Source organism: Sorex fumeus, unplaced genomic scaffold, assembly GCF_029834395.1.
Source record: "Sorex fumeus unplaced genomic scaffold, SorFum_2.1 ptg000015l, whole genome shotgun sequence".
NCBI lineage: Eukaryota > Metazoa > Chordata > Mammalia > Eulipotyphla > Soricidae > Sorex > Sorex fumeus.
The window spans coordinates 2,781,911-2,803,310 of NW_026606072.1; the positions used below are offsets into that span (position 1 = coordinate 2,781,911).

The window sequence follows — 21,400 nt, forward strand, 5'->3', positions numbered from 1 at the left end:
AGGTACAGTTGTAGACTTACAAATTTTTGTGCTTGGGTTTTAATTATACAATGATCAAATACCTATCCCTCCACCAGTGCCCATTTTCCACCACCACGGGTCCTAGTATCCCTCCCACCCCCCCATCCCCCCCAACCCACCCTGCCTCTGTGGCAGGATATTCCCTTTTGTTCTCTCTCTCCTTTTGGGTGTTGTGGTTTGCAAAATACGCATTGAGTGGCAATCATGTTTGGTCTATAGTCTACTTTCAGCATGCTTCTCTCATCCTGGGAGGATCCTCCCAACACCCCTTGAGGAAAGATTGCATACCCACCCTTCCCCATTCCTTTTCTGAAATAGAAACATGTGAAAAGGCTAAATTCTAATTTCTATTTCCTGGTTCCAAATATTAAAGAAATAACCAATATTTACAACAAATGCTACAACAGTCTCTCTGTTTTTTTCTTCTTCAGCAGAGGAAGACATAACTTGGGTCAAGGAAATGGGTCTTGTCTAGAAGGAGCAGAGCTCCTGGACAGTCTAGGACTGGACGAAACCAAAAGGAAATTACAAATTCCTGAGTGGGATTAAGACTGAGAGAAGAAGCATGAATGCTAGGGGTCAAACAGAGTAGAGCCAAACGAGTTGTCAGGTCTAATAGCAACTGAGAATTGGAGACAGAGCCCAGAAGTAAGCACAAGCCCACAGGAGGAAGTGAAAGAATCCAGGATTTTGTTTGTATCTTTTGGGTGCCAACTACAGGGAGTGGATGTGGGTGGCCAAGTTAAAAGCACAGAATAGGAACTATCCAAAATAAAGTCTTTTGGTTCAAGTTCACTGCTAGTAGTTGTGATAGCTTAGCTACTCCAGAATTCCTTTTATTAGTAGATTCCGAAATGATTTTCAGATTAGTGAGTTTTTAAATCATCATGTTTCCATTTAGAAAAATGGCTAGACATATATCCAAAACACAGATTTAACAAAACAGAGAACAAGAGATCTCAGCTGTAATCACTGATATTTTGTAATTTGCCTGTCAGGTTGACAGGCAGGATGAGGTGGGGGTTGGGGTGGGAACACTGGTGGTGAGACTGGTGTTGAAATATTATATGCCTAAAGCAAAACTATCAATAATTTTGTAAATCACAGTTCTTTAATTAAAATGTAAAAGAATAAAAATGGCTAGAAAACAGAGAAAGAAAACAATAGATTAGCATTTATTGACTTCTAGACACTGCTTTTAGCATTGTAATGCATTTAATCTTTACAATTCTCATTTGAGAAGCAAATTTCCTACAGAAGTGAAAATCATTAAAAGGATCTGGGAAATAGCTCAGCGGTCATGGGGTACATGCCTTCCATCTACAATGAGAAGAATTTGTGGTGTCAGAATGGCATAGTGGGCAGGGAGTTTGCCTTGCACATGGTTGGCATGGGTTGATTCCCAGTACCCCATCTGGCCCACCTGTTCCAGCCTGTATGATCCTGAATGTAGGGCCAGGAGTAAGCCCTGACCATGACTGGGTGTGCCTCCTCCCCCCACAAACAAATTTTTGAATCCTGACACCAGAGTATTGCTGAGTGTGATTGTGGCCAGGTCTTAGAAACAAACCATCTTAACTGGTTAGTTGAGTTTCTAGTTCTGCCTCTAGATGGTCTGTAGCCCTTGGACATGTTACTTTTCATCTCTGTTTTATGTCCTGTAGTGCAGAACAAGAAGCTAGGACTACCTACCTGATGGTTTAAGATTTTTATAATTTAATATTATTCTCTAGATTTATAATACATTTAATATGAACATGGAAATGATAAGAACAGATACTACACTTGATCTTAGCCAAAAGGCCGAGAAGCGATGGTGGGCTGGAGCGATAGCACAGCGGGTAGGGCGTTCGCCTTACAAGCGGCCAACATGGCCGACCCGAGTTCGATTTCTCTGCCCCTCTCGGAGAGCCCGGCAAGCTACCGAGAGTATTCGATATGCCAGACACAGTAACAACAAAGTCTCCAATGGAGACGTTACTGGGCCCGCTCGAGCAAATCGACGATCAACGGGAGGGCCTTTACTTTACTTACTTTACTTATGGAAATGATAACTGTTGGCTCATTTATGTTATTAACTTTTCCTATATCATTAAGTTATGATATTTTCTATGACACTTGAGAGGTAGAAATTTTCAGGGTTTCACCCAAGTTTCACTATTCACAGTGGATACCCCTGCCTTCCATATGTGAGTTTATTTAACTTAAAGAAGAGTTTTGAAATGCTTGGGTGTCTATGTCAGAAGAAAAAAATCAAAATGTAGAAGGTTTAAGAAGACAAGAAGTGGAATGTAGGATGAAAGTCAGGTCAGTTAAAAGGAGCTTTGTATTCTGTTTTTGAAACCATATAAAACTATTGTTACTGTGTCTGGCATATCGAATACTCTCGGTAGCTTGCCGGGCTCTCCGAGAGGGGTGGAGGAATCGAACTCGGGTTGGCCATGTTGGCTGCTTGTAAGGCGAACGCCCTACCCGCTGTGCTATCGCTCCAGCCCTAAAACTATTATGATCATTGGCAAAGTATATTCAAAGGCAGAAGAAAAACCTTCTTGCTGTAGGAAATTATATAGGGACAGATTCAAGTTCAATAAAAAGTTAACAAAATACCATGCTAGACATTCCTCTTGCCCATTATTGAATTGTATGGTTGATACCGTAAGGCAGAAAGAAGGTTGGATCCCTAGAAGAAGAGTCACTTTTTTCTTCTTTTTTCTTTTTAATTTCTTTTTAAAATTTTTTATCGAATCACTGTGGTATAGAGCATTACAAAATTATTCATGATTGCATTTCAGTCATACAATGTTCCAACCCTTCACCCATCCCTTCACCAGTGAAATTTCCCAGCACTAGTATCCTTAGTTTCCCTCCCAACCCTTCAAACCACCCTCCATCCCAGCCTGCCTCTACAGCAGGCACCTCTAGAAGAACCACTTTTTAATGATTATGATGATCCAAGGATAAGACTGATTTTTCTTGTAAGAGTTGAACTGTGACTACATAACTGCATGAAATCATAGAGATGCTAGTCACTTGCATTAGAAATGAATGACCAGTAAAGGGGATTTTATAATTTCTAGACACTAAAGACTTACAGCATAAGATGGGCTCTATAATTTTTACTCCAAAGTTTGGGTAGTCCTGCAATCATCTGATAGAAAAACACAAGATCCTTTACAGTGACTGAGAGTTCAATATCTCAGTTCATTCCTTCCCAAAGTTTCTTTTGTGCATGGCTTAAAATCCACCCTGACCTTCCTATTTTTGCCATTTCTAACTGTTATTGTCAAGTAGGTGAGATGAGAATGTCTCTGGAGGCCAAAATTGAAAGCAAAGTTGGAAGAACTCTAGTTCTATCAGTCAATAAGCTGATACGGTTACCCTTGCCTTAGCCCAGTGCTTTTATTTGCCTGTTTTTCCTCTACCTGATTTATCAGAAGCAAATAGATTTCTTGGCATTCTCTAGGGTAATAATGTTAATAAAAGAAGGTATATAGAAGTGCTTTGGAAAAGTGAAACACTATCAAAGGTTATATGTTTTATTATTATATAAGTTTTATTATTATAACCTGCCCAAGGTCACAATACTGGTAATTAACAGTCATATCTAAAGCAGGTGGCTTCAAATTCTTTGGGGAATGGGTGTAAAGGAAATAAAAAATATTAATGGTCATTTGAAAGCAACCAAAATACAGCTCATGATTGACTAGTGGGAAAGGGTAAAGTTTAGAGCTGAATTTTATTATAAACATGCTAGTCTGAGAGGGATCACTTCCAAAGCAGAGTGGTTGTTCCGTTCCAGGAAAAGACACAGGATAAATGGAATCCACACAAATTGCATCACAGTTGTGTTGAACAAGCAACCATGAACTGAACATGGGGACAAAATGGCCACCAGCAGTGGATCTGAATACAAAAGATTTTTCTTCTGTTAGCTTAGAGGCCACAAAGGTAAGGGGCATGTGCATGTTGGTATTTTTCTCCTTATAAAAAGGACAAGTGAAAAAAAAACACTGCCAATAAAAATTGGATTCCAGAATTGTCAAGGGAATTGGTTTTAAAAGATAATCTCTAGTTGATTGCAATATTAAGAACATTCTTAAAAGGATACCTTTTTGCCTTGATTGCTAAAGCCGCATGAGGGGGCTTATCAACAGGTTCTTTAAGCCACTAATAGTGTCAGCGAGGAAAGGACACACTATTTTAATTAAAATAGCTTGTTGTTATGATTGTGGTAATTTAACTCAAGAACACCTTTTCACCTGGAAATACAAGAAAATAAATATTTCCTGGTCTTAGTATCCAAGGTGCAGGATTATTTAGGATTAGTCTCAAGATCTATTTTACATAATATAATCAGGGAGACTGTAGAAAAGAATTTAGAAGGAAAACTGGTTTTAGTTTTTTTTTTTATTCCTTTAGTCAATTAGGTTCTATCTAAATGCCACTTGTCTTCAGTTGTTGAACTGTTTCACTTTCTCTTCGGCAACACATTCAAGGACCCTCATAGAGCAGCAAATAACTACCATGTGTGAAGGTCAACATTTCTGTGTTCCAAGCTGGTTGTTTGTTTGACTTTTAGATGTTGCCTTTTTCAGGGTCAGTTAAAATTTGCAGAATGGGTAATCATGATTCCCTTTACTTTTGTTCCCAAGGCAAATTTAAAAGTGCTGTTTGTGGGCAAATGGTGAGAGATGGGAGAGTCTTTAACCACTAAGTCACCTGAGCTCAAGACAGAGATTCCCTGGCTGACTGAAATGCACCACTGTACTGTCATGTCTAGCCCAAAGTGCCCTCACAGTTTATGTTCATCTGCATAAACTGAGGGGTCTGGCTGTCCAGAGCTAGGAGATGGAGCATCTAGCTAGGTTATTGGCTTTACTTTGAGGTACTTTATGCCTTTTAATTCTAATATCTTTATCCCTGCAACTGCGGTTGTCTCCTCACAGGTATTGGTGACATCATTTTCAAAGATGACCAATTGCATCAATAATTTATTGTTATTAAGACAAATGTGTGTGTTATTTGGAATATGTCCCAGTGCATAATACATTGACTAGCCTGCTTCATTGCATACAGCATGATTCACTGGATGTATAAAGGGTTCCAAACAAGAATGAAAAGAACATAAATATGACTCTACTTTCTAAACATGTAACCTTGTGGAAAATATGTGTAGTTTCTCAGATTTTAGTTTCTTCTGTAGTGTAGGAATACCTTTTGCTACCTCTTTAGATTATTGTGAAAATTAGTTCACAATATTTAGGAAAAAACAAATAATTAACAATGTTAATAATGTTAATATCAAATATTGATCATATTTTATTAAATGTTAGGAAGTAGGAAATAGGAACTATTATTATCTTCCTTTGCTGATGAGGAGAAAGAGCAAAAATATAGGAAGTGCCCAACCCATACTACTGGGACCTCTCTCTGGCCAGTAAACCCCATGTCAGGAGAGTGGGCAGCAGGGAATTTGCCATCTAGACTATGAACAATTTCTAATCCCTGTAGAACTCTCTTTGCTTTCTTCCCTTTTTCCAAAACTCCATATTCTTACCTGATCCAGAAGCAAGGAAATATATAACCTGACATTTAACAAAGAACAGAGCAGTTCTGGAGTTTGCCCTCAAGAACAGCTGTAAACTTTTTGACTGAATATATGCAGAAAAGCATTCAATGTGAACATTATTTAAAAAAATTCATGTACTATACAGCAATTTCATTATAAGGGAGAAATGAATGCTTTGGCATACATTTCCACGCTAAGTAAGATCATTGGATGACACAAATATAAATGTGGCATTATTATGCTATTATCATTAGGTCATCCTGCAAACATGGTAACTTAAAAAGAAATCATCTTTATTATTAATATTAAATTCCCTTAAAGATATTAAGTTTAGGAAGGGTTTAATTGCTATCAAGGCTAAAGAGGTGTTAACCTCATATCACAGAGATTATATGCATTTGTTATTTTAAATAGTATTAGTTATTCCACCAACTGATGACTGGATCAACCAAAGATGCATATTCTTAAAGAGAAAATTACATGGTAATAAAAAAAGGAAGGATGCAGTGATGCATGCTACAATGTGGACCAACTACAAAAACATTATGTTCAGTAAAAAAAAAGTTACTAAGAAAAAAAAACCCAAACACATCCTGTGTGATTTAAATTACATGAATTGTCCAGCAAAGGCAGAACTATAAAGACAGAAAGTAGATTGCTAGGAGCTGGGGGTGAAGAAAGAAAAGAAATAGGAGGTGGTTACTCCTGAGTACTAAGTTATTTTGTGGGGGATGTTTTGAAGTTAAATTATGATGCTGGCTACACAACTCTAAATATCCTAAGAACCACTGAGCTGTCCACTTAAGGACATGTAAAGATGTAAAGAAGTTGTGTTATTTCTAAACACATACTTCTGTGTTATTGCTAAGATGAGAATACCCTTTCATGTTCTTCTACCCTCATTGCTCACATTTATCTCATTGCCTCACTCAGCTGCCCTTATCGCTAACAGTACTCTTCGATACAGCACTGCTAACCATGGAGGCATTTATCTTCTCTATCCTGTCCTTCCCCAAGGACCTTGATAATTAACCTTGTCCTATTTTTTAACGCGATAGCACAGCGGGTAGGGCGTTCGCCTTACACGCGGCCAAAATGGCCAACCCGAGTTCGATTCCTCAGTCCCTCTCGGAGAGCCCGGCAAGCTACCGAGAGTATTCGATATGCCAGACACAGTAACAACAAAGTCTCCAATGGAGACGTTACTGGGCCCGCTCGAGCAAATCGACGATCAACGGGAGGGCCTTTACCTTTACCTTTACCTTATTTTTTAACCTGGTTGTCAAGTTTTGACTACAGGGAAGTCAGGATTATAGAGATATTGATCCTTTATTATTTCAGGCAAAACTTGCATATCTGTCAGGTCCCTGTGTTACCTTTCTTTCCCTTCTAAGACTTTGTGGGCAAATCCTGCCTCCTACATCAGAGGTAACACACAGTGGTACCTTGGTGGCTCTTGATTGCAAAGGGATCAGAGTCAACTCTTACCAAACCCAAAGAACTGTGGCTAGAAAACTTAAGAGGTAGGAAAAAAATGGCCTCACCTTCTTTGCTTTTTGGGTGAAGGTGGTGGGAATGTAGGCTGCTTTTATTTCAGTGTGTACTACACAGGAGTCACACTGGAATTAGGATGCCACTTGAGAGAACTCTGAACAATGACAAGTGCCACTGCGGTATCAAGAAACAAAGTTGTCTCCCTCATGTTTTGGGTTTCTTGTATCTACTCCATTACGTCAAAGGTAAAGAATCTCTTATGGATAGAAATCCAAATCTGTCTTTTACATACTGGGAGTTTTGGTCTTCATTCAGCTTTTCTGCATGCTAAAATCAACTACCAGGTGATGAGCCTCCATGGAATTGCACAATGAGACTGAATCCTTCTTCTACATTCCATAGCTCAGGTCCAACAAGGTTAGGGAGGATTCACACAAAGGTCAGGGATTAACTAAGATACATGGAGGGAAGGCTTAACTGGTTTTCAAGCAGGAGGAGATTCAGAAATCTTGTCCAAATTTGATCCCTCTATCATGATACTATGGCATCATATGATGATGAGTCTTAATCTTTTTCCCCATTTCTAACCATCTTTTTCCCTTTCACCACCACTTCCTGCTGCTCTTTCGCCCCTTCTTGCTTTTAGCAGGCTTCATCCTCTGCCAGTAAAAAAAGGAGTTGAATTACTTTCCACTTTCTTGTTCTTATAAGAGAAGGCATATAAAATGCCAAACCATAGAGTAAAATATGGGCTCAGGACTAGGTTGAGCAAACACACTTTTATAGATCCTCCTTCCCAGAGGATAAGAGAGGGGAGGGAAGTTGGTGGGGGGCAGAGGGGGAGAAGGTGGGGAGGTGGAGAAGGGAGAAGGGACAGAAAGGCCATGAGAGTAAGAGAGAAAGGAAGGGAGAGAGATAAAAGAAGAGGGAAAGGGAATGAGAAGAGAGGGAGGGAAACTAACAGAGGGAGAAGAGTGAGGAGGAGGAAGAGAGGAAAGAGAGGAGAAAGAGGGAGAGAGGAACAGAGAAGAGAGTGAGGGAGGGAAATGAAGAAAGAGGTAAGGAAGGGAGGGAAGAGGAGGGAGAGAGAGGAGAGAGAGAGAGAGAGAGAGAGAGAGAGAGAGAGAGAGAGAGAGAGAGAGAGAGGGAGAGAGAGAGTGTACTACCTGTGGCATTAGGAAATCTGCCAAGAATCCCAATCTGATGATTTACTCTGGGCATGCCACAAACCAGGCAGTTTGGCTGCCTGTTACGAAACAGGGAGAGTGAAGACACAGAGCTTGCTTGATTCACCAAGGGCGTCTGGTACGATTTGTTCCTGACTGCACATACACAGTGGTAGTCCACGCAGTCTGAGAAATACCATCCTCTTTGCTGATTACCTCTAGGCAAGAAGATTCTAGAGGTGTGATCTGCAAGGGCCTCTTCCCCATGCAAAAGCTAAAAACAAAAACAAAAACAACCCAGAGCAACCCAGTTCTCGGGGATCTTGCCTGTGACGGTGGATGGATTTGTTTGGTTTGGTTTGGGTTGGCTTATAGCTCACCTGTCACGGTATCTAAACGATTAGATTCAAAGCAGCTGTGGATTCTAGGCAAAGAAGAAAGATGGAGCCAGGCAGAGAGGCAAGCTCTGAGGGAAGCCGAGCTGCATAGGTGAGCTCCGGTGGGTGTCCTGGACCCCAGCAGCCCTGCCCACGGCACGCTGGAGTCCACTGTGTCTTCACAGCATGGACATCGTACACTCACTTGGGTTCCAGGAACATGACTCACGGGACAGGCCTGTGTTTCTGAGGGAGCTCCAGAGGCCCAACCTTAAGCTCTTCTCTCAGTCCTGCTTGTGTTTGTTTGGAAGGGTGACTGGTGCACACTGAAAAGGCAGTTTCATCCTCCAAGACTTGGAATATGAACTTATTTGGTATATAAGGAGATGCAATTGGTTAAGATGAGACCATAAGGTGGGTCCTTTGTACGAGTGATGTCCTTTTTTGGTTTTGTTTTTGGCCATGCACGACTGTGCTCAGGGTTTTCTCCTGACTCTGTTCAGAGATGACTCCTGATGGTGATCAGAGGACCATGGGGAGTGCCTGAGGTCGAACTTAGGTTAGCTGCATGTGAAGCAACCACATTACTCACTGTACTATATACTACCTCTCCAGACACTGTAAGAGTGATGCCCTTACACACAGAAAAGATGCTGCACTCACTCCTCCAGCGAAGGACAGGCTTGTGCTGACAGAGATGGGATACAAGCCATGCTGGGCTCCCTCAGAAGGCAAGCAGAGGTGGAGGATTCGTCATAGGTGTCAGGAAGAATATCTCAGCCTCCAGATCTTTGAGAAAATAAGTCTGCTGTTGGGAGCGATCTGATTATGGCACTTGGTTAAGGCAGCCCTCAGGAACAAATTAGACTCAATCTGAGTGAGCTGGTGTGTTTATCTAAAAACACCTCCATGACGAGTTTATGCTTCTTCAATGAACGAATTTAAAATTTAGTAACACTTTCTATATCCAAGTTTGGTTTCTGTAGGATTTGGTCTTCCTGACCAACACGGACAGCAACCTATATGCCGCCTCCAGCGGCCAATGCAAGATGCCAGTCAGAGTTTTAGCAGTCCACTTAGAAGGCTAAAGGAAGATTGTAAGCAGTCTGAGGAGCTTTAAGAATGACTAAGGCACTCAAAGACAGTTAAGTGACTATAGTGCCTGGGAGCACTTCAGCATGCGAGCACGAACCCTGAGTCTGATCCTCGGTACTGCCCTAGTGCAGAGCACAGCCGCGACAGCCCTCCTCTCTGTGCATGACAGCTGTGCTATTTGTCATCCCCTATTCCACAAGTGACCTCTGGCTTCGCAGTGGCATCACACAGATAATTGTAAGCACCCTAGATAGTGGAGTTACAAGTAGCACAACCAAGCACGGTACCACATGAGACTACAAAAATCATCCACAGAGGAAAGAGAAGGGAAGACAAAGAATAATTAAGGATAGACACACAATTCTGAGACAAATAGTTCCCAAAGCACAATTATTTTTGGTACTTTTCAAGAAGGGGTGGAGGGGAGGATGTCAAATAGCTCCATTCATCAGTCTGTTTTCTGGCTAGCCATCAGTAGTCACTTCTTCAAAAGTTGTTAAAATCTTTCAGGATTTCCATTTTTTTCCCAGGGGAATTTGCTTTTCAGTTTTCCAACCCACCCATATTACATGGAAAGAGGAAAAGAACTAATTGAATCCCCACTCCCCAGATCTTTGGAAAAAACTTGGGTGGCCTCTAACTCATTTAATTTTTCACTCTGTGTCCAGAACATTCAAGACCATCAGCATCTGCATCTCTAGACTTCTAATGTTTTTTTCTAGGACATAAAGTCTATGTTAAGAAAGACTGCAAGTCTCTTAAAAGACTATTGTGAGTATATTATTAGCTATTTTATTTTACTATTTCCCCCTATTTTTTTTTGCCAACCTAGCAGCATTCAGGACTTACTCTTGGCTCTGCACTCAGGGATTATTCTTGGTGGAACTTGGGCGACACATGGGGTAACGGGGATTCAGGTAGGCCACATAGCAAGCAAACACCCTGCTTGCTGTACCATCTTTCAGCCCCTACTTTGCTTTTTTTGTGCTTTTAAAAAAGTAAATGCCTGACCTTATGTTATTTTCTCTATGTCTTTCGGTTATTTCTTTCTAGTGGTGCTGAGCAAAGCTATAAACAACTACAGAGTTATTTTCACATCTAACAGAATTAATAGCAATTCCTTGGCAAAATCTAATATAGAGTGGTAATTTTTCACGATTCAAAATAGGAAAGAGGCGTCAGTGAGATAGTACAGTTGGTAGGGCACTTGCCTTGTTTGTGGCTGATCTAAGTTTGATCCCTGGCATCCCATATGTTCCCCCAAACATTGCCAGGAGTGATTCCTGAATGCAGATCCAGGAGTGCGTTCTGAGCATTGTTAGGTATGGCCTCCAAATAAGCAAAATAGGAAAAAATAGTAAAATTAGTCTATAAATACTTTTTTTGGCTTTATTATTTTGGGCTGGAGCAATAGCACAGTGGGCAGGGCATTTGCCTTGCACATGGCCAACCCAGGCCGACCCAGGTTTGATTCCTCTGCCCTTCTCAGAGAGCTCAGGAAGCTACCGAGAGTATCTCACCCGCATGGCAAAGCCTGGCAAACTCTCCGTGATGTACTGGATATGCCAACAAGTCTTACAATGGAGACGTTATTGGTGCCCGCTTGAGCAAATCGATGAACAATGGGAGGACAGTGCTACAGTGCTACTATATTAATTTTGTTATATTTTAATTGAAGTAGTGTGGATTAGAATAATTTATACTAATATTTAGTATAAAGAAAATTTTTTATTTCATAAAATATTATTTTTCTTCTTCAAAAGAAGGATTTGGGTGAGTACTCCACTCAACTTGACAGGTGGGGACAGAACAGAGAAGGGACTTCATCCCTCAAGAGCAAAGAACAGATTTGATTTCCACGGTGCCGATGACCTTAAACCACACTGCTGGAGAAAGGGACAGATGTGAGGAGGTCTTGTAATTGCCATAAATTAGAAGGGACAATAAAAAGTAACATAGTATGTGAGATCTGGATTTTATAGTCTCTGAGTCTTGGCCGCTGATGGGATTACACGGCGCCAGGGGGCCAGGTGGTGGGTGTGACCCCCGCCTACTGGAATTTGGAGGATCTGGGTGGAAGATGCTCGACTCCAATTCGAGTAGGCGTGGAGGTCTCGGCCCCGGAACCCGCGTGGCTGTGTCCCTCTGCCAGTACCTTCATGGGTGCGGAGAGTGGTCTCAGCATGGTGGTGGCTGGTCCTGGAGGTCTTCGGCTGCCGTAGCCCTGGTCGGGGCGGGGAGGAAAGCTCAACCCGCTCCCCTCCAAGGGACTCCGGGAAGGAACACCCAGGCGCGGGGGCAGAGACTGGACATCTTAACAGAACTTTTTTATGACATCTTATTGTCTCATTCCTACTTTGGACAAACTTGCAGGCTATCGAATGTAGCCTGCCCACAGGACAGAGTCTGGCAAACTCCCCGTGGCGTACCAAATATGCCAAATACCAGTAACAATGATGGGTCTCACTTTCCTAAATAGCCTTGAATATAATCTCAGGGCTAGGATGAAAGAGACGTTACTGGGACCTGCTCGAGGCAATCGACGAATAACAGGATGATGAAATGAAATGAAATGAAATAGTATGTGAGGTCATGTAGCAAGTTAGAGCTATGGTAGATGTATAACCCAGTCCCCTGGTCCCTATTCCACAGCTGATTATATTCTGAAGGAAGAAGGTGCCAACCATTTTCGCAGTAGCCTGAATAATTAAATTTTCATGTTATCTTCTCTGACTCACTAACTTCCCAATTAACTGTATTTTAACTTGATTTCTCTGTAGAAGTAGGGACCAAAGTAGCCTGATTTTTCTTTTTATTACTCTGTCTTGCTTTTGGAGACCATGATTGCATTGTGTGTTAGATTGAGCAGGGCCAAATATGAACCCTTATTCATAGGGTTTTTGTTCTTAAAGACTTCACCAGCATAAGAGCTTCAGTGAGCCAGTAAAAGACACAATTACTTGGAGCATGCAAATGTCACCTTCTTATTTTTCCCAGGTGATTGTGAGAATGGGCCATTAAAATAGAGAGGTGACACTTAAACAGGCCCCACAGTCTTTTCTAATTGCACTGCACTGCACTGCACTGCACTGCTTTGTCCTCCTGTTGTTCATTGATTTGTTTGAACAGGCCCAGTAACGTCTCAATTGTGAGACTTGTTGTAACTGTGTTTGGCATATCGAATACGTGAAGGGGAGCTTGCCAGGCTTTGTTGTGTGAGCAAGATACCTCAGTAGCCTGCCAGGCTCTCTGAGAGGGTTAGAGAAATTGAACCTGGGTCGGCTGGGCTGGCCACGTGCAAGGCAAACTCCCTACCTGCTGTGCTATTGTTCCAGCCCAGTCTTTTCTAATAGGTTTATTAAAAATCAAATACACATTATATTTGAAAAAGAAAAAAGATGCCAGAGATATAAGATATAGCTGGAATTGGGTAAGAGTCTAAAATTTTGTCTGGATAAATGAAAACAACACCTCACAAGATTTAAAATTAAATAAACATTAAAAGTAACAACCATAATTAGTTAACCATTTCTACTCCCAGATGTGATAAAATGAGTCTTGCTGCCATTATGACCGAAGTAAGCACTTCTGCAGTTGGGTGCCTTATGAAAACAAATTAGAGTAAAACCTCAATTGACAGGAATTTAATTAAACTAATAAAAAGGGGTTTTCTGTCACATTTTACTTCTTATGAAAAGAGAGAACTACATTTAAATATTGGGACTTCATTGAAACAAACTCCAATATAGTGATATCTGAAATCTGGGCCCTGTGGGAATTCCATGGGAATCTTATAATACTGTGGGTCCAGGGACATATTTCTGGGTTGCATATGCTGACCTGACTAAATCCTCTGTGTTACACAGTCTCTTGGGTATCACAGCCTCTGCCCTAGCACTGTCCTGCCTCTTCATTGGTTAAGTTCTTCTGGGAATGGTCACCTGTTCCCTAGACCCTCTGAGCACCACTTCGGAGATACTCTCCAAAGCAAAACAAAATACCGAGTGACTTCACATGCCCACCATTCTGATTTAATGTTGTGAGAGCACTAGATTCCAAAGAGTGATGAATTTCAAGCACTTGCATAGTATATCTCAGTCTCCCCAAGTACTTACATATACTACTGGCTTGAGGATGCATTTTGTTTTCCTCTGAATGTGCTGACGCAAAGAAGGACACTTTGTTTATGGCTACACAAATATTATTTATAACAAATATAATTTATTGTGTTTTAGAGTTTTATGTTAGTCATCTTAAGAAAGTTCTATTTTAAAGATTGCATTCATCTGGGGGATATAAAGTAACAAAGTATGAGATTAATACCCAAGAATAGCTGAGATCAGCACCAGGAGGATTACTCCATAACTTAGAGGCCAGCCGGGTATCCTAGAGGAAAGGGCTGTTCAGATAGAGAAGGGAGCACCAAATAAAGGATGTTTGGAGGATCCTCCCAGGAGGGGAGATGCATGTCGAAAGTAGACTATGGACTGAACATGTTTGCCACTCAATGCCTCTTTTGCAGACCACAACACCCAAAAGGAGAGAGAGAACACAGGGGATTGCCCTGCCACAGAGACAGGGGGGATGGGGGGATGGGGGTGGGAGGGATATTATCCATGGTGGTGGAAAATGGGCACTGGTGGAGGGATGGGTATCTGATCATTGTATAATTGAAACCAAAGCACAAAAAATTGTAAATCTACAACTTTAAAAAAAATAAAATAAAATAAAGGGGAAAAAAAAAAAAAGAAAGTTCTATTTTATTGACTTTATTTTTATTGTAGCTGCAATAATAATGTTTATACTTCTGATATAAAAAAAAGCTTACTACCTCCACCACCACCAAAGTGCCAAAGAACCTCCAGCACTGTCCTGGTTACTTCTTATCCTCCCCCTCCACTATGCACCGCCTCTTACTGGTTATATCACAGTCTAGAAGAACAAGATGCAACTTTTTATCCTCCTCTTCCCCCGCACACCACCCCTCCCCCAACAGTGCTTTCCTCTCACTAGGTATATCACAGTCTGGAAGAACAAGATGCAACTTTGGAGGAAACTGATTTGATTGGATTATATTTACATAATGGTTATGGGGGCTCTATTAGTTCTATTAAATGTAATAAATGAAGAAAAAATAGTCTTGAGTCTCTATTATGCTTGAACCTTCTTTTGAAACTTCAAACAATACTTCTCTTTCTTTGATTTAAGTTTACAATAATCCTTCAGAATCATTCTAAGAAATTTAAACAACCTTCAAAGGCCGTAGCATCTGCCAGTTTTATATCAATTGTGCAGTGGCATTTAGGTCTATAGTGTCTATTCAAAGGCGTCATTCATTCCTGAGGAAATGGAAGAGGTAATAATTTGAACAGGTTTTTGTCTGGTTCACTCATCCTCAGATCATAATATGAATAATTCAGCTCCATTCAACAATCTGATCATTTACTCTATATGATTGTCACTTTTCTGGGGACTAGAAAGGGTACATACAAAATGGAATGCTGTCCTTAATGAATTTTAGCCATATTATGTGGAGGATGGGGGACAAAATGATGTGTTGTGATTATAGTGCCAAGCAGAAAAGTATGAGTGTTTCCATCATCAACTGATGTATAGCTCTGCAGGATTCTGACTTTAATCTGCTCTGAGTAATCAGTTTCTTAAGCATGTATAAAAATGTTTTGAATATTCCATCCAGAAAACTAGTGTAAATCATGTGTCTCTGCGATCTCTTTTACTTACACAACACTCATCCTAAAAAGACAAAAAAGTCAAATTGTCTATATACTGATGAGGGTGGGAAGAATAAGGCTGAGGAAAGCGCAATTATTTGTCAAAAATTTCATAGTTAGTTATTAGTAGATTGAGTTTATCTTGCTATGTTTCTTTGAGGGCATGGGAGGAACCTTCCCAATGGTCTCAGGAGGTAGTCACTGTATCTAGTTTTTTGGCCAACTTGGTTGATGTTTCAGTGTAAGGGCCTAAGGATGCATTGCTAAGCAGTCCTTTAGGGAGTCTTCCTAAAGGAAATCTTTCCTGCATTCCCATCACCTAATTTGGTGCTCAGGTGTACCCTATTGTTCTGTACTTTGTTTCTTATGATACTACATCGTATGTTCATTTTCCCTTTACTCATCCCTGTCCCATAAGGCAAAGATTAGGTTTCTCATGTGTGATTAGGTAACTACTTCTCAGTACACTGTGGTTACTTAATAACTACCACAACTCATACTAGACTTAGAGAAAGTGATACTTTTCTACTATGCAGTGTTTTCATTGGATGTGTGTAGGTGTGTAAGTACAACTTTCAGAAGCTTATACCAACTTGAAAGAATCTCTTTATAAGTGAGGAGATGAACACAAAAAGATATAGAAACAAGGACATTTTGACTTTATAAAGAAGCTTTAGTATATACACTCAATGGAATACTACTTTACTATTTAAAAAAGATAAAACTATATCATTTGGGGCAAAATGAATGGAATTTGAGGGGATTATATTAAGAAAAATAAGGAACAGAAGCAAACTGACCCCAAACAACAAAATTAACTACTAGATTTAATGAAAACTAGTTGTGCTCACTCTAGGGGAATGGATCTTTCTGGTGGTTGGGAGGGTGCTGAACTTTGAAGGTATGTGCAGTGAATTGTATATACTTATAGAGGTGCTAAGCTACACCACTGAAATTCTATATTATATGTATAGCTGTGTTCATTGCAGCACTTGGTACAATAGCCAGGATATGGAAATAATATAAATGTCCAACTATGAATAAATGATCAAGAAGTTGTGGTGTATGTACACAATGGAGTACTATTTGTTGCTTTGTTACTATATACCTTTGTTACTATATATCTTTATGTAAGAAAGATCATTCTGTATCCCTCTCCTTCTGACTGACTGACCTCACTTCGAATAATACCTCTTCCTTGCCTCCATATAGTGGCAAATTGCATAATTTTATCTTTTTTATAGATGTATAGTGTCCCATTATACATGTCCCATGTATAGTGTATAACACAACTTCTTGGTCATTTATTTGTCATTGGCCATTTGGATTGCTTCCATATCTGGGCTACTGTACTAAGTCCTGCAATGAACATAGGTATGTATATATATTATGTTATATATAGATTACATTGTATTTGCAAGAAAGGAATAATCATAAAAATTGGCTCCCCCCAAAGTTACAAAATTATTTCAAGCAAGTAGTTTTTTTACTTACAAAAATGAGTAAAAATAGGCATTTAGAGTGAAGGTATTGTTATGATGGTGGAACTTCAGAGTGCTAAGCCACAAAGCCGTAGTGTTCATGAGCTGTAGGACACCCAGTGAATTACTTAAACTTTCTTTGTCTTTGCTTTCTCGTTAGGATTCAGGAGTGATATTAGTAGCAACCATACAGTAGTGTTATAAGCAATAGGTAAAACAGAAATTATATTATGTCCTTGAAAGAGTCCCAAAACACAATTCCAATCAATAAATGTTGACTATCAATACTAGCTGGATTTTAGCAGAGAGACTATTATTGCTAGTTTCACTTGCTTAAAGACAACAGAACATGAGTAAATCAAATGTAATGATTAATCATACTGGTACTTTATTTCAAGAATAGACAAACACCCTTCCTCCCACCCTCCCTTCTTCCTTCCTTCCCTCCCTCCTCCTCCCTCCCTTCCTTCCTTTCTTCCTTCCTGTCTCCCTCCCTTTCACTTTTTTCTGTTCCTTTTTCCTCATCCTTCTCTTCTTCATTTTTAGTTATGAGAATCAAAATCAGTGCCTCACAAATGCAATTTAAGCAGGTTTTATACTGCAAAGTTACTTCTCCAGTTTGGCAAACTAAAGGACCAGGAAGCAAATATTTTGAACTTAGTGTACTAGGCAGACTTCATTGCAGTTGTAAAAACTCTGAGCTATAATGTGAAAGTAGCTATTAACAATATGTGAAAGAATGGCAATCCTTGTTCTAAATTGTCTTTACAAAAATAGGACAAATTTTTATCTATAAAGAGAGACATAGGCAGGATTTGCCAAACCCCGATTTAGATCAATGCATAGTTGAAGTTGTCTAGACAGAATTATTATTTGAACACAATTGGTAAATATTATTTTTGGCCCAAAAGTTTTTTTCTGCTCCTTCCTGATCACCTTGTGTGAATTAACCTTATACCCGAACTCATATGAGCACACACATATGTACATATTACTTCATATCTCATGTCAAAACCTGTAAATTCTAGTAATTGGTACATTTGCTTTCATTGTCTTCTCAACTGAATGTAAACTAGAGGATGACAGCCCCTTTAATTGCAGTGACAACTGATCTCACAACAGAAGTAGGTCAATAAATATTTCTAAAATGAAAGAATTGCTGGCCACAAAGCACTAAACACTCAGGCATTTAAAATGCATATCACTCACTTCAGTCAAATAGACTAATGTAGTCACTGATTTGTATGAAAAATGATACATATATCTACTTTCAATATACCGAGTCTATGAATGTGGCTTTCATTCCACAGTTCGTGGGCCCAATCATAATCTTCCAGTTTTATCAGTTTACTTAAAGAACTATTGACTGAAATCAACTGTTCAGGAGAATGTCGAAATTCTTTCATTCCTTATCAATCCATTTATATTTAGGCTATCTATTTCATATTCTGTTCTGTCTCTACTTAATGCTACCAGTATTTTTTAAAATTGACTTTAAATGAAATGTTTCCATGTCTTTTACCTCTTATGCATAAGATTTATTATAGTATTTAACATTCAGTAGGTGCTTAGCATAGGTTTGTAAATTAAAAAAGACATCATCAAAGACTTATTCTAGAATATTCTATTGTAAAAATATCAACAGAAAAGTCTGCTATCTTAAAACAATGGTGAAAACAGAAATATACTGTATGTGTTGTGTAGGCACCAGAAAAGTGAGAGTAGAAGGAATATAACATCAAAATTTAAAGAAATTTTGGTTTGTATTTTTTTGCAGCATTTACAAAAGATAGAGTTCTAGAAATAATTAAAAAGAAGATTGATGGGAACACAATGTCCTGAATTACCATATGCATATTATTTAGCAGTCTGGCAAGGTAAGTGAAATACTAGAATAGCGCTCATCACCTTTGCGTCTATGATAGAATATCAGCACTGTCAAATGACCAAGGAATGGGTATGAAAGATTGCTGAAAGCTAGCTTTAAAATAAGACTGAGCCAGCAGGTATAGAAAATTTATTTTATAAACATTATGCTGGTTACAGAGCACAGGCTTTCTCAGCACAGACATTTCTTTTTCTTTTGGCACTCTGATGGTGTTAAGAAGGTTTTAATAAAACAAAACAAAACAAAGAACAAGAGAAATGTTTTTCAGGAGCTCTCCTCAATTTGATAGAATCAGGGCAAGAAAAAGAGATTGCACTTAATTTATGTCAACTGCATACCAAATGAGTCTTCTTTACTGGTTAAAGGAAGAAGTTCTCAAATTGGAAACTCCTGGAATCTTGGATTGGGTGAATTTTATGGGTTGTCTATTCTAGCAAAATTTATCCTAGAAGACCCTCTTTATGGTGTTCTATAACTAGAAAGTTAAAAAAAATTCTTATAAGTAGAATTTGATTTGGGTAGCTTGGGTATCAATTTATAAATAAATCTACTGATTTATATTTTAAATTTTATTTTTCTAATTTATAAGTTCATTGGAAAACTTTTCTCTCACAAATTTATCCTTTTTTTTAAGAGAGGCAGATTTGGGTCAAAGGTGACAATACTCAGGGTTTACTCCTGGTTCTGTGCTCAGGGATCACTCTTAGGAAAGACTGGGGAACTATATGGTGTGAGGGATAGATCCCAGATCAGTTGCACGCAAGGCAAGCACTCTACTCATCATACTATCTCTTTGGCACTCAAAAATTGATCTTAATTATGAATTATAATTTTTATGTATTATAAAAAGACATGGAAATTTTTATTACTTGATTTTTTTCTGTCCTTACTTATCAAACTATGTAAAATTGCATTGGTTGCTCTTTTTAAATAAAAAATACGTGAAGAAAATTTCCATCAGTTTATCTATGGATCTACTGTGTTTTGTACACACCTCTATTATTCCATTAGCAACTTAAGAAAAAGTGTTTGTCTTGTCCGTATTATCAAACATTTTGATGACAGAGGTCTTACTTTCCTTTGTATCACGAGGTTCTCAAAAATATTTCCTGATGAAATGAAATAATAAAAGCTTAACACTTCAAGACAAAATTCATTTCTTTTTACTTAGAAACATCTTTATAAAACTGCATAAAATATAAGAAATAACAGTCTTATCAATCAGTGACTAACATACTTTTTTCCAGTTTGTTTTATTTTTGTTTTGGGGCCATACTCAGCAGTGCTCAGGACTTATCTGAAACTGTGTTCAAGGATGACTCCTGGCCAGCTCAAAGGGGTGCTGGGAATTGAATCAGGTTGGATGTGTGTAGGGAAAGTGTCCAAATTGCTGTACTATCACTCTGGTCCCATCAATAAGTAAGATAATCAAAACTGAAAATGAAACAAAATTCTCCCATATAGCATGCTCATTAAGTTTTTTAGAAAATATTATATAACATCCATTAAATACCCTGTTAATACTTTAAGAGCACAACACAGTATTGTTGACTACTGGCACCATGTTGCACAGCAGATCTTGAGCTCATTCATAATGCTTGAGTAAAACTTTATACCTAGTATACCTAGTACCACCAAAGCCTCCTCCTAGGTCCTGCCAATGATTGCTCTAATTTCTGATTCGGTGAATTTAGCTCTATTAGATATGTCATGTTAGTGGGATCATGCAGTTTTGTTTTTTTGTGACTGGCTTACTTCATTTAGCAAGTCTTAAGTTTTGTCAGTATTGTCACAGATTTGACAAGATTTCATTCTTTTGAAGGGTGAATAGTATTTTATTATGTGCATATGCCAATTTTTTATATACCACATTTTTTGTTGATTCATCTGTTTATGAACATATAGTTTGTTTCCACATTTTGGCTATTGTAAATAGCTGTGAAATGGAATATGAAAGTGCTGATATTTCTTCAAGATCCTGATTTAAGCTCTTTGGGATCAAGACCTAGTAATGTCTAGGATAATATAATGGTTCTTTTTTTTTTCACTTTTTGAGGACTCTGCACACTATTTTCCATAGTGGATGTACTATTTTGCATTCCTAACAGAATTATGTAAGGGTTCCATTTTTCATATTAGACAATACCTGTCTTTGTTTCCCTTTCTGTAATCATGCTGGCAGGTGAAAAAGCGACATTGTAGTTTTGATTCACATCTCCCTGGTGAATAATAAGATTTTTTTCCATCTACTTTTTTGTATTCATCAACAAAATATCAGTTCAAATAGCTAACTCATTGAAAATATCAGGTTGTAAGGTTTTTTGTTTGTTTTCTATTGAGTTATTGGCATTCTTTCTAAATTTGGAAAATTAACCCCTTACATGGCAAGACATCTGGTTTGCTAATCGTTTCTACCAGCTCATAAGTTGCTCTTTCTTTATACTGTCATTTTCTTTCTTTGCTGTGCAAGAGTTTTTAGCTTAATACAGTACAAATAAACTGTTTTGATTTTTTTGCCTCAGCTTTTGTTATAACTGTAGAGCCACTGACATATCAATGTTACGACAGTGTCCCTTC

The 21,400-nt window shown here is 38.9% G+C and overlaps 1 protein-coding gene and 1 pseudogene across 3 annotated transcripts in view; both read right to left on the minus strand.

The window, feature by feature from the left end:
- The window catches only part of PRLR (prolactin receptor), a 193,203-nt gene that overhangs the window by 56,405 nt on the left and 115,398 nt on the right, over window positions 1-21,400 (minus strand). The gene's annotated exons all lie outside the window — the stretch shown is intronic.
- LOC130021456 (uncharacterized) lies at window positions 1,668-1,836 on the minus strand (annotated as a pseudogene).